The following is a 20,765-nucleotide window of genomic DNA, read 5'->3' as shown; positions in this document are numbered from 1 at the left end:
CACGGAGAGCGAACTTAGCTTCCAGGCAACAGATGGGATAACAGCAGGTGCAAAGGCCCAGAGACAAGAACGGGATGATCTAGATTTGTTGGGGGAAGTCTGCTAATCCTCTCCTGCGAACCCACACCACGCAGACTTCCTCCCTGACTCCACTGTCAAGCACTTTGTTCTGTGTTATCTCCTAACTCAGGCTGGGGGCCAAGGCCATTCTCCACGGGTCCATCCCACAGGGCTGGTTTCCAGGGAGAAGACATCTTTCACCCCCAGCAGAGATCCCGGGCAGGTTCCTGGTCTTGACCCTCCTCTCTGATCTTCAGTGGTTATCTTCCCCTGAGAGTGGCCCCTCCTCCACCAAAGGGCCTCCTTCCTGCTCCTACAGAGCAGACCCATTAACTCCTTTCTAAAGCCATTTGATAAAAACCCCAGATCCTGTCACCACCTCTACCCGCTGTTCACAGTGCACTCACCTTCCAGCTCCAACCCCTCCCCACCCTCTTAACCCTACCCTTGCAGCCCAGGCCCCCAAACCTCCCAGGCCCTTCTCTTGACATCTGACCTTCATAGGCATGGTCTGTCCTCTTAGCAACAGCATCTCCCCCTTTAATTCTAGCACCTTCCTGGTCGCTTGGTCCATAGCATGGCCTCACCATGGGCCTTGTCCCATTTCTCTGCCCCTCCCCACCGTCTTATTGGTCTTCCACTGGCCCCTTCCTGCCTCCCACAAACACGAGCTCCTTGGCTGGCTCAGCTTCAAGCTTCTCTACCCTGGTCCTGCCGTCTTTTGTAACTGCTACAATTCCAGGCCGCTCAGTGCACTAACACGTGTAGGGGGAACACCATTGAATAATTAAGTCCTTGGGTTGATCCGGGCACTCAGAATGGTCTGTCTTTGAGCTCGGAGTCATCACAACAGACAAGCAATCTCTTCTTTCCAGCATCTTCTTTATGCATTTACCATAAGCACAGGAGTTGCCAGCGTTGGTCCTAATCTATACTTGCTCGGGGCGGGGCTGTTCAGTATAAATAGAACCCTTGTATGGGGTGGTCACTCCCTGCCAAGTGTCCCACCTGGCACACAGCCACACCTCCTTGTTGTATAGATAGAATGACCGAATTAGCACCACGAGTGAAGGAGTGAATGACCCTCCATAGGGCACTTCACACAGACCATTACAACGACCCAAGAGATAGATTCCCTGGTCAAATCCCATCTTACTGTCTAGGAAACATGAAGACTGAAGGTGATTAAACGATCTGCCTGACAGTCACGAATCTAATAAGCGGAAGCGTTGGGATTTCAACCCGCCCCAGTCTTTGTTTCACGGTCTAATCCCTGCGCTGTTCCACGGGGTGGCCACCAGCCACAGGTGGCTCCTGAGGACTCGTCCAAATGCGGCTGGTCCAAATCTAGATGTGCGGTGACGATAAGACACATTCCAGACTTCTAAGCTGTAGTGTGAAAAAGAGAATGAAAACTATCTCATTGATGCTTTCTACATTAAAGATAGGCTGACATGAAGGCATTTTGGATATATCGGGTTAAATAAAATATGTTATCAAAATTAATCGCACCTGTTTCTTTTTACCTCTTTAATGCAGCTACTAGACAAGGGGAAATCGCACTGTGGCTCACGTTACGTTTTTGTTGGACAACGCGGGTGAAAGCGCTCAGCCGCCTTGTTCTACCAGTTCAAATGCAAACGCCTTCATCTTCAACATCCTGAATAACGCGCACCCAGGACTGTTGGCCCAAGGCTCCGTTCTTCGTCCCCCTCGGTTCCTCTCTCTTCCACCCACTGGAATGATTTAGTCTCAGTGTATCCCAAACCCCAGGGCTGCTGCCTTGCCTTTAGCTGAATATCGTGGACAATATTTACCTTGGAGATGTCTCTGACCTGGGGAGTTGGTCCTGAAGTCGGAACGTGGAGCTAAAATCGCTCTAGGCAAAATTATCCACAGAAAGCCCTCCAAATTAGCATGCGGTAGTGTGTCCCTGGTTTTGTGCACGCGGATATGTATGTACACATGTATGACAGACTCAGTGGTATACAGTAGGTAACAGTACAGAGCAGAACATTGGTTTGCAAAATTTTCCCACCTATTGTTATTATTTTGATTAACCGCTTGTGAGTAAGTTGCAGATATTGGGACTTATTACTTTTTTGTTTGTTTGTTTTTGAGACAGAGAGAGAGAACGCATGCGTGCACGTGAACATGAGCAGGGGAGGGGCGGAGAGAGAGGGAGACAGAGGATCTGAAGCAGGCTCTGTGCCGACAGCAGAGAGCCCGATGCAGGGCTCGAACGCACGAACCGCGAGATCATGACCTGAGCCGAAGTCGGACACTTAACTTCCTGAGCCACCCAGGCGCCCCGGGACCTTTCATTTTTGAATGTTTCAGTACATATTTCTTTTCTTTTTCATTTGACTCACTTTATTGCAATATTCACTTCATTGTGGTCATCTGAAACAAAACTCGTAATATCTCTAAGGCATGCCTGTACAGAAATTCTAAAAATCTGGAACGTTTCATGAATTTGCATGTCAGCCTTGTGCAGGGACCATGCTAACCTTCTCTGTATCGTTCCAATTTTAGTCTCTATGCTGCCGAAGTGAGCACTCAGTATATATTTTTTAAGAACTAGGGGAACCTGGGTGACTCAGTGGGTTGAGCGTCTGACTCTTGATTTCAGCTCCGGTCATGATCTCACAATTCTTGGAATAGGGCTCTCCACTGAGCAAGGAGCCTGCTTGGGATTCTCTGTCTCTGTCTCTCTCTCTCTCTCTCTCAAAATAAATAAATATACTTAAAAAAAAAAAAAAAGAAGCCTGTTCTCTTATGTAATAGTTACCATTATGAAATCCAGGAAAGTTAACATTTTTATAATATCTGATATGCATTCCATATTCAAATTTCCCCAATAACGGCTTTCCGAGCAACTTTCCCTGAATCCAGGATGCAAACCAGTATCTCATGCTGCATTTACTTGTCATGTGTCCTCGGTCTCCTCAGTCTGGAACAATTCCTTAACCTTCCTTTATCACGCGTGGTATTGGCATTTTTGAAGATTACGGGATAGCTGTTATGTAGAGCCCTCCCCTATCTGGATATGTCCGAATGATTCTTCATTATCAGAATCAAGCTGAAAATGTTTTACACGTATGCAGCATAAATGACCCTGTATCCTTCCCACTATATCCCACAGGGGCTGGTGGTGTTCGTCCGTCGTCCCATCCTGCTGAGGGTAACTGTGATCACTGACTGAGGCAGTCCTAGATTTTCTCCCTTTTATTTTAAAGAGATTTTTTTAAATGTTTATTTTGAAAGAGAGAGAGCATGGGCAGGGGGAGGAGCAGAGAGAGAGGAGCCCAGAACCAGCCCAGAGAGCAGGAGCCTCGCACAGGGCCGGATCCCACGAACCATGAGATAATAACCTGAGACCTGAGATCACGACCTGAGATTTCATGACCTGAAATTAAGAGTTGGACGCTTAACGGACTGAGCCACCCAGGCACCCCGTCTCCCTTTCAATTATTGAGAAATCTCTGGTCTCCTTTTGTAATTGATAAGTAATCCATAGCACAAGACCCTGATAGTGTGTAAGTATCACATTTCCCAACAATTTCACCCAGAGGTTTTAGCATCCATCCGTGACTTGTGCCCTGAACTGAGTTTTATTAGGATAGCTGCAAATTATTTTTAAAGCTGTAAAAGACGGAGGGGAGGGAGTGGGGGGAACACAGGTGAGCGGTTGCATTTTCTTAACATAAAGGCCTGGAAAATGTTACTCCATTGTTTGGAGAATTTTTAATCCGCAAAGCATGGTTTGGGAGGAAGGGACAAGATTAACCAAGATGTGGTCTCTGCCACCGGAGCAGCTCACGATCAGATGGGGGACACAAAGCAGACAGAGCACTGAGGATACACACACACACACACACACACACACACACACAGGAAAGGAGGGACAGGAAACCGTTAAGTGAGGGCTTCAGAAGAAACCCAGCAGCCTGGAGCCGCCTGCTGGAGCCTAAGGTTTGCCCAGCACATAGGTACCGAGTAGGGAAAGCGTCCCCCCCATCCCCAGTGTCATGGATTGATGGGTCCCTCCCAAATTCATCTGTTGAAATCCTAACCCAATACCTCAGAACATGAGCTGATTTTGAGATAAGGTCTTTACAGGGGAAATCAAGTTAAAATGAGGTCGTCAGGGTGGGCCTTAATCCAGTATGACCTCCGTCCTTCTAAAAGGGAAAAATCTGGACCCAGACATACACACAGAGGGAAGATGCTGCGAAGGGAGAAGGTCACCGACAATCCAAGGAACACCGAGGCTTCCAGAAGCCTGGAGGGAGGAGGCCCGGAACAGATTCCTTCTCAGCATCTGTTCTGCCAACAGCTCAATCTCGGATTTCCAGCCTCCAAACTGTGGGACAATACGTTTCTGTTGTTTAGGTCATTCCATGGGTGGCACTTTGTTACAGCGACACCCACCGTCGGCAACATGACCCCACGTTCATGGGCTGCAAAATGTTGAGGGAAGAGCCCGGGCTCGAGTCAGAGCCTTGGGGTCATGGCCAGGTTGTACCACATCACAGCTGCTTAAGCTCAGGACAGTCTCTTTGTCTCCAGTCTCGGTTTCCTCATTTGTCAGTAGAGGGGAGTCAGAACGGCTGCAGAAGGGGTGCCTTGCGCTCCACTGGGGCCATCGTGGCTGGCCACCATGGCCTCATCCAGTCTTTGCTGACTACGGGACTCCACCACGGGAACCCCTTCCCTGACTCTCACTCTGCTGGGTATGGTGGCATTTTTACTCCTTTTCACCCTCAAGGTCAAGCTCATATGGGGCAGAACTAGGTCAAGCTCATACGGGGCAGAACTAACACAAGCCAGTTACCCAAAATGCCCTGGTGCCGTGTCAGTGAAGGAGGAAGTTGGCTTATCTTTCTGAGATTTAACATGATCTATGGTGCACCAGGCATGACAGGCCTTGCCTGTCACTGTCGTGGCCTAGACTGTGTCCCCCTGAACCCAGAACATTACAGAAGCCTTCCCGGTCTCCCCAGCCCTCTGTGGAAGTGATCACTCAATTTCTTTGCTCTATCATTGCTTCTCTCCGGGGCCCTGGTTGCCTTCCACGGGCCACTGTTCTAAGCAAAGGGAGGTGGTTAAGGAGGGGAGTGTGGAGGGTCTCACCCTGGAGCCACCCTGCCTGAGTCTCATTCCTGACTTTGCCCTGAACTAGTTGCGTGACCTTGGGCAGCTTCTCCAGCCCCCCTGAGCCTCAGACTTCCCTTGTGTAATAATAACATGGTTCTTGGCTGGTTGTGAGTATTGGCTAGGGCCTGGCATATAATCATCATTCAATAAATGTCAGCTATTTTTAAGGCTTTTATTTATTTTTGAGAGAGAGAGAGAGAGAGAGAGAGAGAGAGAATGCAATCGGTGGAAGGGCAGAGAGAGAGAGAGAGAGAGAGGGAGACACAGAATCTGAAGCAGGCTCCAGGCTCCGAGCTGTCAGCACAGAGCCCAACACGGGGCTCGAACTCACGGACCGTAAGATCATGACCTGAGCCAAAGTCAGATGCTTAACCTGCTGAGGCACCTAAGCACCCCTCAGCTATTTTTGTTAGCACTTCAACTTCTCAGCCTGTTTTATCTCTCCCACCAGCCATCGGAAGACAGGACTTTGGTGTAGGAAAAAAGATGGAGATCTGAGTTTAAAAAGGTTAAATATAGTCTGAGTTAGGATTAGAAGCATCACAACAAACTCATGGTATATTTTATCCTTTAAAAAAATGATCTGGATTTTTTCTTCACTCTGTTAACTCTAGATCTACCGAAAAGACCCGGAACAATATCTAAAACAGTATAAATGAGCATCCCCAGCATCAGACTATGGTCTCTAAATACTGTTTCTCACTCAAAGAAACCAGGAATGGTTGATTCCAGGTCTCGGGCAGGAAATGAATGCGATCATTCTGGAACATCCTGTCAAACAAGAAAGCAAGGCAGCCATGAAAGACGACTGAGTTGTGTCAGCTTAGGACTCAGAAGCAAATTTGGGAAGGTTCCCATTCGCCAGAGACAGGAAAATGTGAGCACCGATAGGAAAATGAATTTCAGTATACTGAAACACATAAAATTAAATTAAATCCAGGGGCGCCTGGGGGACTCAGTCGGTTAAGCCTCTGACTTCAGCTCAGGTCATGATCTTGTGGTTCGTGGGTTCGAGCCCTGCGTCAGGCTCCACGCTGACAGCTCAGAGCCTGGAGCCTGCTTCAGATCCTGTGTCCCATGATGTCCCAGCCCCAAGGCCAGCAGTTAGCAACCTTACCAGGAATGTGGGACCTGCTACTTGGCAGAGGGCTGCCCACATTCCAAGGCACTAGCAACTTTGCCCTGGTTTCTAGAACATTCTTTCATTGCTGGAGGCAGCCCGGCTGGGCCTGCTTCCCAGCTCTGTGCAGCTGGCCTGGTTGTCAGTCTGTCCACGTCATCAGCCCTCCAGGCGCAGGTGGGCACCCCAGCCCTGCCACAGCCCTCTTCGGGAGAAGAAGAGAGCTAAAGCGATCTGGCCACATCCCACACCCGCCATCAGCTCCAATTCTTCCAAGCACTCCACACTGTCCCCAGTGCTGCAAAGGAGGAAGGGTTGGGCAGGGATCCCCAGACACAGCGGCCCCCTGGGGCAGTCGGCAAAGTGCTAACCACTCCCCTGGTGTCAGCAGAATGGGAAGCAGAATGGTCGAGAAGAAGGCAGCCAGGCAGCTATCCACCAGGTGCCTGGTTCAAATCCTGGTCTCACCCGCCCACCATATCTCTTAATTAACCCTACCTTAACACCTGCTAAGCACCATGCCAATGTCACATGCACATCTGTACAGACATACCCACTTAGCACCTTCATTCTTACGTGATGAGATTTTTTTCATTAAAACTTTTTTAAGGTTTATTTATTTTTGAGAGAGAGCGAGAGAGAGCGTGAGCATGGGAGGGGCAGAGAGAGAGAGAGAGGGGGACAGAGGACCCCCCATGCGGGGCTCAAACTCACGAACCGTGGGATCACGACCTGAGCCAAAGTCTGATGCTTAACCGACTGAGCCACCCAGGCACCCCTATGTGATGGGATCCTCAGGCTAATGTAGCCATAGAGTAATTTCTATTATATATCATTTTCTCCCGTGCCCACGAAGGAAAGCGCAAGCAACGTTAAGTTGTTTTCCTCTGACAAGAGTCCAACTTCTGTGAATTAGGTCCCTGTGTTTCCATAGAGCATCACCGTCTGGGCCACCATGCCTGTGAAAGCTATTCCTAACCAGCTCCTTTATTCCTCACAACCACCTAGGTGGACAGGATGACAAGTAGCCGCGTTTTATAGATGCAAACACTGAGATCAGGGAGATTCAAACCCCCGCGAAGGAAGCTAACCCAGAAAGCCCTTGCTGAAAATTTCCTTTCTCTGCATCACCTCTTTGCCTCGCCAGGTGCTGAGGCGCAAAGAATACCGGCTTTGGGGGGAGATTTGGGTTGGTCTAAGACTTCTCCTCCTTTCTTACAATCTGTATGATCGATCGCTTCATCTTCCGGGATACCATTTCCTCACGCGCCAATGAGGATAATAACTCAAGTGCGAAAGCCTTTAAAGTAAATTAAAGACAAGGAAATACTATCAAGATGGTCTTTATCTCAGCCCTTGAAGAGGACCGAGGTTAATTTTCGGAGTCACTTTGAGTAGCCATACAACGCCTTGAGCCTTAAAGGTGTTCGGGGTCTTGGAAAATGCTAAATCCGAACATCCAGAAAGCCTCCCCAGGCTACCATTTGGTGAGCAGGCTCTGTGAGGGCACAGGTGTCTTGCCTTCTTTCCTGTCCAGGCCAGAATGCTCCCATTGGCTGGACCCCTTCTAGGCACCTAGTACTTATCAGCCATCCAACAACCCGAGAGCGGTCCTGTCCTCACAATCTCACACGGATGATTCTTGAGGCTCTGAAACCCCAGGAACCTGCCCTGGCACCCTAGTGACCTGGCCATGAGTTGGTGAAACCAGGATTTGAGCTCAGGTCTGAGTACGGTGGATGGTCCAAAATTTCATGACATCAAAGTTACATCCCCAGATTGTCAGCACAAGATCAAGCAGGCTCATCAGAAAAAGCCTGAGCAGGATCTGTGGCTATACGGACATCAAAATCAAACTCAGCACCTACATTTGAGTTACGAGTTTACGCGACTCCGTGTAACTCAGACCTTTGTGTTCCGTCTGCTGCAACACACTGAGCTGTGACAATAATGTCCCGTCCTGTTCACTGCACCAAGAGCTAAGATCACCTGCTTTATTCCTCCTTAGCCATGGCTTTTTACTGCTGGAAATCTCTTTGAGCGTAAGGGACTTACCATGAGGTCAGGGACTTTTGCAAGTTCGTCTTTTCTGCCCCAGCATGTAGCCCAGTGCCCAGCACGCAGAAATTCCTTACAAACTATTCTCAGCTCAGTTTCACAAACATCCACTGAGCACCTACCTCGCGCCAGGCACTGTTAGGTGCCAAGGGACAAAGATGATTATAATTTTAAAGGCTCACTGGTCTCTCCAGAATTAAGGGGAACTTAAGGCAAAGTTGGGATCCTTGTCGCAGAATGAGAAGAAGTGACTTACGCATCTGATCGGTAAGTTTGGGGACTAGAATCCAATCTTAAGACTTTAAACCTGTAATGTGTCCACGTAGGAGTCCCGTCCTCTTCACACCCCCAGCCATTGTCCAGGAACCCAGGGGAGTGAGTCATTAGCGAGGGGGACTCCTTTCCAAGGATGTTGTTTGCCTGTGATGAGGTGTTAGTTGAGGAAATGGGGATGGGGGTGGGGTGTAGTCGCTTATCTCATTATTTGTTTGACCTTGGTCCCCTTTCCCTGGAACACTGCCCATGCAGAGGGGGAAAGGAGTTTCAGATTTTGGAGATACTGGGTTTCGATGCACGTTGAATTTTAACGTCACAAGTAAAACACGAATGCTGTGTCTTTGTTCAAAAGTAAAACATTAGCAGTAAGGCTCAAGTCCTCTTTAAGTATCTACTCCAATCCTAGCCCCTCCTACAAGAGGTGACTGGTCCTGTTAATTCACTGGTGGACCTTCTAGATCTTTCTCTTTTGTGCGTTTATATATTTCTCAAACACCATACAGCACTTACTGTGTTCCATGCATTGTTCTAACTGCCTTCCAAACGTTAACCCCTATGAACCCATAGTCAATGTTGCTGTTGTGTATGTGCACACACACACACACACACACACACACAGTCATAATATTTCAGATAACTTAACTTTGCCATTCAACAAGACATCTTTGAGATCTTTCCATATTAGTACATACGAGATGGCCTTCTTCCCCTCAATGGCCGTGTGGTTATTTATTATGGGTGTGTGCTGCTTTATCTAATGAGTACCCTACCGGTAAACATTTAGGTTGTTCCAAACGAATTTCATTATCCTTCTTGAATATCCTTCCGCAGACCTTGTGTATAGCATGAGTGGAGGGGCTTGCTCCGGTGGATTTACTCAGGGGGTCTTAAATCTTAACCTTTAGTAGGTTAACCTATGAATAATATAGGCCACGCCCAAAGAGGTTTGGGGCAGGGTGGCAGGGAGGAGGAGGAGGGGAGGGGAAGAGCCTGGGGTCACAAGTGAACTCTGACCGAAAAACTGCCCCTTCCGCACTGGCTTCCTTGGGAGGCAAAGATACCTCGGGAGGTGTGTGCACAACTTTTCCGGAGGACCCCACCCTCCCAGCGAAGGACCCCACCCTCCCAGCGAAGGACCCCACCCTCCCAGCGAGGGGTCCCTCAGCTTCTCAGACTCCTCACAGCTGGAAGCCCCCTTGATTTTTCCCACAGTGGGGTTGGAGTCAAGCTGGTTGGTTGTTTGAAGAAGCAGGCGCTAGGCTGCACCAGGACGGGTCTGGTGGAAGGAGCCCCAGGCTACCAGGAGGCCCAGCGAGGAATGATGGCACCCAGACCTCCCTGCTTTGAGACCTGGGGCGAAGTCCTTAGACTCCTCTGACCCCTCGTGGCTCCCTGTTGCTTTAATCTGAGAATCAAGGGAGGTAGTGAATTGCAATTCTTTTAAAAAAAATTTTTTTTTTATGTTTATATTTATTTTTGAGACACACAGAGACAGAGCATGAGCAGGGGAGGGACAGAGAGAGACACACAGAATCCGAAGCAGGCTCCAGGCTCCGAGCTGTCAGCACAGAGCCCGACGCGGGGCTCCAACCCACGAACTACGAGATCACGACCTGAGCCGCAGTCGGACGCTCAACCGACGGAGCCACCCAGGCGCCCCCGGAGAATTGCAATTCGTAAGCGACACACCATTTTCCTTGGGAATTTCCCCGGGAAAGGATTTGAGGCTTTTTGTTGTGCAGGGAACCAAGCCCAGGCCTCTGTCTACACCACTGCAGATATTTAGGCTCTCCTGTCCCTTGATCTATTTGTGTGCAAGAGCTGGGGGCCCTAATGGTAAACGCCCCTTGAGGTGGCAAGGACTTTCCGCCCTACAAATGACAAATGACTGCAGCTGCTCCACCGGCACCCACGCCGGCTCGCTCGCCCTGAGAACGGGATCATTCGTACCCACCCCCATCTTACAGACTCGAAGACTGAGACTCCCAGAGGCCACAGGGCTCGCTCCGGCTCACACAGCTCGTGGGCATCAGAGCTGGAAGGCAGCCTAACAACGAAGATGGGACTTTCAGCCACCACACCACCCACGGGGGTTGGGGCGGGGGGGGGGGGGGGAAGGGACTCTGGAATCGGGAGCTCTGGAATGGAATCAGACAGGGACCGTTGAGCGTGTTGCCAGTGTTCAACATTTGCTCTTTTGCAAGAGAGTCTCTCCTTGACTCGCTTTGTCACCGTGGAGGGGCAGGGAGTAGTAACCGCAGACTGAAAACAGGACCCCCAAAGGTGGCGAGGGCCCACCCCCAATTCCTGTCCCCGCTTAGGGTCTCAAAAGCAGTTTTTTCAACTACCCGAGACCCATCTACCCATCCCGGAGGGCCAGCTTTGTCCGGACAGCTCTGCTCCCACATCGCCACGCGGCCCTGAACTGGATCCTGACCCCTTTGGCTGCACCGCTGGGAAGTGGGGACGCATCTCCCCTGAACACAGTCAGAACACAAGCTAACGGTGACCAGCGGCCAACGTCTGAGCTAAGAGGGGATTTGCAGCTGGTTTCCTGATCGCTCCCCCATTTCGGAGATGAGAAAAGGAAGGTTCCAGGGGAGACACAACCGGGGAAGTCCTGGAGAGTCTTCCTGCTTTCTTCATTTAGGACCCACCCCGATGACAGTGGGACGCCCCACCCAGATGTGTCAGACCTCAGGTTCAAAGGTGACCGTCGGCCTACCTTGGCACACAGGTGTGGCTGGAAAGCCCAAGGCTACCTGCACACCAGCGCACTCCTATGCACACGCCAGCCAGCCGCATGATGACCCCAGGCGGTGTCTGGGAGAACTAACTGCCTGGGGTTAACAGATGGACAGCCCTTCTCCCTTACCCTCTCTTTTATCTACTTCAGGAGAGCACCCACTGTGGCTAATTAACACTCCCCTGCTAACGATCTTTCGCCTGGAATTTGGGGAGGAAGTAGAAGCGAGGAGGTGGGGAGGGGAAGGGTGAAAATGTATTCTCTCCTTAAACAAGTGATTTAGCACACTCGCGGGGCCAAGTGCCGGTTCCGCCCATATGGTCCCAGCTCAGATATTTCCAACCCTAAGAGGACTCGTTCTGCAGCACAGGAAGGCCCGACGGCCACCTCCAGGGTCTTCAGGGTGGCAGAGGCCACGTCCGCACAACCAGACAGGGAAGCCAGTGTGGCCGCGCGGAGCCAACAGGGGAAGGCCACGTAGGAGGGGGTGAAGAGAGCCAGCGAAGGCACCAAGACTGAGCGGCACAGGGCAGGGAGGCCTTCCGCGTGTGGCCAGAGTCCTGACAAACTAGGGTGGGGACAGAAGGGAGGAAAGGTAACTTGGGGCCAGGGAACAAAAGGTGTTGTTCAGACAGCTGATGAGCGGGGCATTTCCTTGTTTTATAGAGCCCGACGCAGGGCTCAAACTCGTGAACTGGGAGATCATGACCTGAGCTGAAGCCGGACGCCTAGCCTACTGAGCTCCCCCCCCCCCCCCGGGCTCCCCTTTTCGCTCCATTTTCTAGAACAAACAAACCAGTCGTTTGCCCTAATTAGACCTAGTCATGGCCGGCCCTCAATACCAGTGTCTCCGGCCTTATGCCTCAAGATGGAGATGTTTGCTCCCATTTAGAACATGCGCCCATAAAAAGGCAATTTGTTCCTAGGTCGGGAGACTAGGTCAGCCCCGACAGAGATCCAAGGAGCGAGATTTCACAGTGACTCCAGCTTTTGGAGCGAGAAATATTCAATAAAGAATTTCCCTGAAATATGGAGGGGTGTGCATTCGCCACACATATTCAATATCTACCTTTTCCTCAGAAACGCCAGAATTCCCCTGCCGCGCAGAGAGCTTTGAAAGCAGCCCTCGGGGCGCCTGGGTGGCGCAGTCGGTTAAGCATCCGACTTCAGCCAGGTCACGATCTCGCGGTCCGAGAGTTCGAGCCCCGCGTCAGGCTCTGGGCTGATGGCTCAGAGCCTGGAGCCTGTTTCCGATTCTGTGTCTCCCTCTCTCTCTGACCCTCCCCCGTTCATGCTCTGTCTCTCTCTGTCCCCAAAAAATAAATAAACGTTGAAAAAAAAATTAAAAAAAAAAAAATGAAAGCAGCCCTCTCTGCCGCTGCGCCTTTACTGAAGGACCGGCATGGTGAACAAGTTATTTCAAAACTTATTTCAAGTTAAGCATTCACTTGATCACCTAGTTTAGCTTGGAAAGCTACTTTCTGAGGGGTTGGGGGGGAAGAAAAAAAAAGAAAAAAAAAAAGAACGGCCGCGGCCGAAATCAGAATGTGGATAGCATTATCAAAAACTTATGTTCCCATCTCAGAGTCAACCAGAGACACTTTAAGATTCAAATAATTCCAGAATCCTGGAGTTTCAGAGAGAGCATTGTCATTAGCCGGGCATGAACGTGTTTGTTGACGTCAGCATTCTACTTGCAAATATCGCGTGGACCTACCGGGCAGAGCTGAAAATGACTATATCTACAGACCTTATGAGAGCGGAATGAAATGTTCTTCGGGGACCTGTTAAAAAAACCTGCGAGGTATCATGTAGACAAGAGGGGTTCTTTTCAGTTCAACTGTCCTGTGTTTGGCTCATATACTCAATTCCCCAAGCTATCATTACTATGAACAGACTACTTTTTCCCATAATACATAAATTACAAACAACCCAATGACAGGGGAGACGGACTCTTGTGATTTTAAATCCAAGACCTTCTGGTCTGCAGAAAGAATTTTACTGCTAAGTGAAACCAAATCCACCTCGGGACCCAGCATCATTCAGTTTTTGTCCCTGGGTGCAGGCAGATAGACCCAAACAAGAAAATAAACACAACCTCCAGAAAGGAGGTGACCAAGGAGCTGGTATTGGGATTGATTGGCCCAGAAGTGATCGAGTGTGCAAAATGAAGGCGGGGAGGGGCTGAGGGAGGGTGTGTGTGTGTGTGTGTGTGTGTGTGTGTGTGTGGAGGGCAGTGTATTCCAAAACTCTCCATCTCCTGGCTAAGAAAAGAGAATAAAAGCTCCAACACAAATCAAACCAACTGAAAGTTGTTTCTGGGAGTTCTCCTTTTTCCTTTCGGGGACAGAGAACTGATCTGAATTATCCAGGCACCCCGGGAAGGGCTCAGCCTGTTCCTCCCACGGCGAAGCCAGGTTCCAGTTGAGTGACAGCATCAGACCCTCTGGCTGGTGGGATTGAGCAGGTGACAGGACCTGTGACCTCTGGACCTCTGAAAGCGGCTTCCCTCCCGCCTGCCACTTCCCATGACTTCATCCGACTCCTTAGGCTTTTCGGAAGCCTTGATTTCGGCACACAACCGATGGGCAAGGGAGTCTAGCTGCTTCTTTCAAAGGCAGACAGGAATGAATGGGCCCAAGTAAGCGACCTTTGAGGAGTTGAGAAAACTATTCAAAACCGGCACTGACAGTGATGCTGGGGCAAGTAGGAGCCTCCCTTGGTGACTGCTTTGAAGGACAAGACACATCTGGGAACATGTTTGTTAGTTTCCTCCTTCTGATGTTGAAAAAGAGCTAGTAACGTTACCTGCTACCCATCTCGCATCCAGATCTGAAGTTGACGTATTGTCCAATGAGCATTTCATCAAGTCCTCTCTAAAAAGATGAAAACACGTTACACATATCTCTGCTGATAACCAACCTTTCTGGACACGGAACACGGCCACCCAGGCATGGCTGTCTTTCCCCATAATTTTCAGTTTTATTTTCTAATAGTCTTTCCTTCAAAAACAAAACAAAACAAAAAACCCCAACTCACAACTTCCCAAATTATCTCTTGAGTATTAAGTCTTCCTTTTTTACCCCCAATACGTGTCTCGCCTAGCTAACTTTGATCACAAACACATTTTCGGGGTAAGTTCCTAAAAGTTAAGCAGCTGAAAGCTACGGAAATATTTTATTAGCAAATCAATTGTTTTTCCAAGAACTTTACAACTACGGCTAACAGGAAAAATCTACCCTTATTCATTTCAAAATGGGCAGAAGGGTAAGATAGGAATGTAGAATGCTGAGGAAAAACAAAACAAAACAAAAGTCTGGTGCCTTCTTTAGGTTATGAAATATGTCCTTTCCTTTCCGGTTTGCTGACCACAGTAAGATGTGTTGGAATGCGTAAGAAATGTAAATAAAACACCTCCTCCTGTCTTTCCCGGCCAGTCTTCTTTCTTAATCACATTTTGTCTCCCAGTCTCTCTATACAGAAGACCTCACTCTGCTTGGTGGCTCAGCTGTGCACAAACTGGTCTCTGTTGCTTCCTGTCTCCCCTCACTGCTTCCAGAACTTCACAGAGGGGCGAGGTCTCTCGGGAAAGTCTGCATAGGACAAAGCTGACGTTTAGGATAAATAGGGTAGGACCAGGAGAACACAGGGCTTGAAGGGGAGGTGGCCGCCACAGCAAGTGTGTGGCCCCGTCTAGCACCCGGGGTAACTGGTAAGCTACAGCTGGCTCTGTACCCAGCCTTCCAATCCACATTCCAAGCTTGTTTACGGAGCCGATGGATATATGAGCAACAAATGGGTTTATGCAGATGTATACGTGTTTCAGAAACACTGGCAGCCCAGAGGGGTCTCTGAACTGCGCCCCATGCAGACTTTGCCTTTTCCAGCCACAGCCTCCCGCTGAGAAAGACCCCCCCCCCACCATGCGTGACTCAGACGTGCCATTTTGTGTCCAGCCATCCCGTGCCCACGATTCTCCTCCCAGACTTATTTTTGCATCTTAATGGGTTCTGTGACACAGAGCCATCTCGCCGCTAACATCCTGAAGTGATACCTAGATTTTTAACACCTATTTGCGTGTTGGACTGATTGACTCGGCTCTAAGATAAGCATTTAATGACAAGGCAGTCAGTCCCAGTCCTGCTTAAGTGTCCTCTCAGATGGGCTGGCTTAAAGAAAGATGACAGAAAATGTTCTTTAATAACTATGGTTTATCCATTTCTTTCAGATAGTAAGTGGCACATTCTCCCTTCATTTGCAGCTTTTAATCCCAAATGGACATCGCTTTTGAAATATCCTCTTTCTTTCTTTTTCTTTCTTTCCTTTTTTTTTTTCTCTCCCTGAGGCTGCCACTGGAAAGTTGAAATCTAGCAAGAATGTAATGGTAGATGCCAGCTTTCTGAATTACAGGGTGACTGCCTGAGCTGATCCTAAAAAGCGAGTGTCTTTTTTATACCGCATAAAAGGCTGAAATGTTTACATATCAAAAGGCTATAGGCCAATTTCTGTCAAAATTACACATGAAGTTAAGCAGTACAAGCAATTTATTTAAACACTAGTCATTGTAGAAAAATTCAAAACCATATGCTCTTTGAGCAGCTTTTCACAAACGCATTTGACCCATGACTTGGCTAGACATACAAGCTTCATAATTTACTCTAAATTTCAAATCCCCTTGACGTTTAAATAAAAGATCTTCATTAATGAGGTTTACATGAATGAAAACTTTAGAAGCTGATATCGGTGAGCGAGGGGCTTCGGGAACTGTCTGTGCACTCGCTCTAATTTTCAACTGACTGACTTTGCTAATCATTTCAAGAGAAAGTTCCACTGAGAACAAATTACCGGCATTTGCATTCTGCGAGTTGCCAAAGCCATGGTGCAGTCCCTTTGAAACAAACTTTGGTAAATAGCTCCGCTGAAAGAGGATTTCTCCAACCCTGAAAACCCAAGGCTATTTTTTTTTTCCGGATGCTTTGGGAAGACGTCATTTTTCGCCACCCTTTTCTCCCCCACCCCCACCCCCCTCCACACACCCCGAGTTATGTTGAATTTTCCTAACACCTTGATTATTTCGTCCTCCGAGGCTCAGTGCGCCTGTTTGGAATGTTGCAAAACTTGCGGCAAAACTCAGCCTAGTAAGGGTCCCTATATCCCGGTTGAATGGGCGCGCTGCCCTTAGCAGCGACCGTGTCTACACCTGGAGCGTCTCCACCCACCCAACCTCACGCGGAAAACCCCCTGGGGCTACCGGAGGTGTCCGCGGAGCAGCAGGGCCATGGACCGGGGTTTGAGCACTATTTTTGAGGCATTGGATTTTTTTTTTTTTTTAAAAGCCCACCTACAAACAATACAGCCGATTTGCGCTGTGGAGACCGTCTGGGGTCTCCACACCGCGCACCCGCTGCAGCCGGGTCTGTGCATTGTTCCTAATTCCTCTGACCCAGCTAATTCGCCCTCCTCCGAGGGGGCTCCCTACCTTTGTAAGGGACACGCCGGCTTTTTGCCCATGCCACGAAAAAATCTTCTTAAGGGCATCCGATTATGAGCTGTGCTCTGTGACCGGGAGAGAGGCTGAAAGAATTAAGAAAAGAAAGTTCCTGAAACCGTAAGAAGTTGGGACCGCATATGCATTTTTTTTTTTTTACAGCCATGGGTGCACGTGTGTGAGTGTGTGGAAGGGCAGTGGGCGACAGTTTTCTCCCTAATGAAAATATCTTGGGGGCGGGAAGAGATACCCAGACGCACACTCCAAATCTGGGCACTCGGTTTTAAATCAGAGAAGCAATTTAGTCTAGGCTCTATGAATCAATTTAGCGATGACTGCGGAGCAAAAGCGCCTTTAGAGATGCCGACCCGCACATATACCTTACGCATTCGGAATCCGCTGATCTATTCTTTAATATATTAAAAATGAGGGTTATTACCGGGGCGACGGACTCCTCAACAAACACATTTTCATAGACTTCTGGCATGGTGATTGCTTCGCGTGAAATCGTGTTTGGGTGATAATAAGTAAAATCAGCGGCGTGTTTATTGCACGTCCCACCTAAGCGCTTGCTGGCCGCCTCTGGCCGCTCCCGGTCCTCCCATGCTGAGCGGTGCGTGCGGGCGGACAAACAATCGCTTAGCAACACGAGGCAGGCAATTTGCGTGCGTTGCATTTGTTATTCGAATTGCGCCCGGCGAGGCTAGGCGATGATTGTTTGGCGCCTTGCGGACACTTGTGGGTTTGGGCCCCGCAGAGGACGCTCAGCACGGACATCGCACCGCTGAGTGCCTTCCCGGGCTCCTGCCTCCCCGCGGACACGGTGCAGCCTGCAGATCGAGGGGCAACGAGGATGGGGAGACCCCGCCTCGCAGGGGGTGAGCTCCCTGGGAGACTGAATGACTGGAGTAGATAGAGCTCCGTCTGGGGGTCCCTGTGACCTCTTCCCGGAAAGTCCCTTCTGCAAGAGCACAGAGCTTTCTGACTCCCTTTTCCTGATCTTGGACCCAGCTGATAGAGACCCTGACCCGGGTGGGGGTGGGGATAGGCTGCATCTTGGCCTCAATGAAAAGTACTAGAAAAATGCCCCCCAAGCTACCCCAGGCGACAGTCACCTAGCCTCGAGAATTCTCACAGTTTTAAGGGACCCAATGATTGTTGGCGTCGGTTCCATCCACTAAAAAATACCACGACCCAGAGAGGTATTTGCAAGGTGATTGATTTGCAAGGTGGCAATGTTGGGTCTAGAACTCTGACACTCAGACTCGAGATACAGTGCTCTTCCTTCCAGGGGTCGGAGGGTACCATGAGAGGACTACAGAAAAGCAAGAGGCGAAGTCTAGGGGGTTGCTAAATCTCATTATTAAAGAGAACAATGTACCAAGTGGAAGGAGGCAGTATGCTTGGGGGGCGGGGGGGGGGCAGGCTGCCTTATTCAAAAACTAGAAAGCACTCTTAAATTTGTGGCTGAAGTCTCGGCGCCTTGCGGTCCCGAACACCTCTGCAGAAACAGACGAGGACTCTGTCCCGAAACGCTTCTGCCTCCGCCCAGCTCAGCAAAGGTCTTAAAAAATCCACGCACGCACGCACGCACGCACTGCCCAGGGCGCCCAACGCCGAACACAAACGCAGCCAGAGTCGCCGAAGGAGTTGCGGCCCCTAGTTGTCTTTCATCAATCGCCCTGCAGAATTCAACCCAGGGAAGGTTGGCGGAGAATATGTGCCCGGAAACTGGTGATTTTTAAGTCTCCCAGGGCAAATGCCTCCATCCCTGGTTAGTAGCAAAGGGAAAGGGCTGCACTCCTTACCCTAGACGTGACCTCTCTGAAGGAGAGGGTCACACTCCATCCCCTGGGAGCAGTTTTTATTGTAAAAAAAAAAAAAAAAAAATCCATTGCCTCCCCAAACTGGGACCCATCTCGGTCTCGCCCTAGTCTCCCCCTCCAACTACTTCTTAATCTGCTCAGCATTAGAAGCAAGGCTCCTGGGCCACGAGCGGGTGGGCCCGAGGGTGCAGAGTCCACGAAGGGAGGCCTAGGAGAAGCGCCGCCGCCTAGCTTCTCGCCGCCACGCCTGCGCGCGGCAGGGGTTGTGCGCCCCGGGCCGGACCAAACCCCCGCGCCTTCGCTCCTCTGACCCGGGAACACGAATTGACAAGTGCCCTTTCCCCTTTGCCCTACCGCCCGGGAGGAGGCAGCCCACAGACGTGGCCTGACCGAAGCAACATCAGACAAGCCGGCAGGGACCCTTGTTAATTAGCCAGAGAGCTACAGGGAGAAAATGGGCGTGAGTTAAAAGCGGCCCTCCTTCGGGAAACCCGAGTTGCCCCCCAACCCGGCCCGCGGCTGTCTCTTTTGGGCTCGGCACTACCCCTTCTCCTGAAGCGGCAGGGGGTGCCTGCGCGAAGGGCCGAGAAAGGTCAGTTCTGCGAGACTGGGGCTTACGCCGGGCCCGCAGGACCTCCGGGGCGACTTTCGTTCCGCGCGTATCGTCGCCTACCTTCTCGAAAGGCGCTCTGCCGCCTGCGCACGGTGGTGGGCTTGGATGCGCCTCCGGCAGCTCCGGCGGACCGGCCGTGCCGCGCGGAGGATCCCGCAAATCACCGCGGCCGCCTGCCGCGAGCAGAGTCCGGCTTGGGCCAGGCCGCCGGGGCTCCGGGAGTCCAGCCTGGGCCTGTTGGGCGAAGGACAGCTAGGTGGCCTGTCCCAGTCGGGGAACCGGCGAGACGCACGGGGGGAAATTCGACTCAGTTGTTGGGGAATGGGGTGAGGAATCCCAAAAGCCCCGTTTGGGGATTGAAAACAAAAACAGTATGGGGGAGAAGACACCCCGTTTCCAAAAGCGATTTTTACCAAAGAAAAGAAAAAAAGCAAACAAACATAAACCTACCGGCCCCCACACAGGGAGCAGCGGGAAGCATCGCTTCTAGAATGCTGCTCTTGGTGGCGAATTTTAAATAGCGGCTGAATTTGGTGTCCGCTGTGTAAGGGCCTACGGATTCTTACGGTAGATTTCAGAGCCAAAGTGACTGCAAAAAATATATATATGCATGTATTTTAAGAACCACAACGCACCTCTTTCGTCGTTTTTGCCTTTAGAAATTTTGGCCTTTGCAAAAACAAAAAGGTTGGGGTGGGGTTAACCAGTTCCACTCGGGAGAAAACCTCAAGATAAAAAAAAAAAAACTGAGGTGAAATTAGGCGGTGAGTGCTTGGGGGCTCGGAGGAAAGGCGGAATTTTTAATCTTGCTTGAAAGAGGACGCAGCCCCTCGCATTTTCTAAAACAAAACAAATTCCGACGTGGGGAGAAAAAGTAGCCTCAAAGTAAAACTGGCCACAATGAATTTGAGTTTCTCGCAGAGGAAATCGCACCCAATAATAGGACCCAATCTGAGAAAAAAAAAAAAAAAAAAAAAAGGGTGGGGGCGGAGAGGTCGGGCGCAAGGAGTTGTTAACTGCGCCGCACAATGGAATTAATGAGATTAACCGGAGTAATTAGGACGCCCGCCCAGCTCGGCCGGCCCGCGGCGGGGCCGCTGAATGGGAAAGATTAGGTTAATTTCATTAATTTGCAATCCACAATCCCTTTTCTGGCCCCCGCAACCCCCTCCCCTTGGCACCTCTCCCCCCTCCCCCTCCCCTAAAGCCCCCCCCACCCCCCACCCAAAGGAACCGAAAGGGCCAAATCTGGTTCTGTTTGTCATCTGCATATTACCAGGAACTAAATCCAGGATGACGTCGACTCAGTATAAAACCAACAAGAGGTTCAGCTGGTCTAAACTCCGTCCTACCCGCGGGTTGGGTTCAGCGAACGCTGCCGAGAGGGGAGGGCGGGAGGAGGGAGAGCGGACGCAGGG

The 20,765-nt window shown here is 50.3% G+C and overlaps 1 long non-coding RNA gene and 1 other non-coding gene across 4 annotated transcripts; both read right to left on the bottom strand.

The window, feature by feature from the left end:
* Positions 1-988: 988 nt before the first annotated feature.
* Positions 989-20,727, bottom strand: LOC102900557. 3 transcript variants are annotated; one of them, XR_002743248.2, is made up of 5 exons: positions 20,624-20,727; positions 19,408-19,581; positions 16,900-16,994; positions 14,229-15,013; positions 989-1,449 (listed from the first exon to the last, which is right to left on the bottom strand). It is a non-coding gene; the product is annotated as an uncharacterized LOC102900557 (long non-coding RNA). The 3 variants fall into 3 exon arrangements; XR_006599952.1 differs by lacking the exon at positions 20,624-20,727 and having other exon boundaries at positions 19,408-20,523; XR_006599953.1 differs by lacking the exons at positions 19,408-19,581; positions 20,624-20,727 and adding an exon at positions 17,348-18,311.
* LOC111561035 lies at positions 2,513-2,619 on the bottom strand. Its single transcript, XR_002743405.1, has one exon. It is a non-coding gene; the product is annotated as a U6 spliceosomal RNA (small nuclear RNA).
* Positions 20,728-20,765: the final 38 nt, after the last annotated feature.

The sequence above is a fragment of the Felis catus genome, chromosome B3 (genome assembly GCF_018350175.1).
Source record: "Felis catus isolate Fca126 chromosome B3, F.catus_Fca126_mat1.0, whole genome shotgun sequence".
NCBI lineage: Eukaryota > Metazoa > Chordata > Mammalia > Carnivora > Felidae > Felis > Felis catus.
Note: the sequence above shows the minus strand (reverse complement) of the source record. Positions and strands in the feature narration are given on the sequence as shown.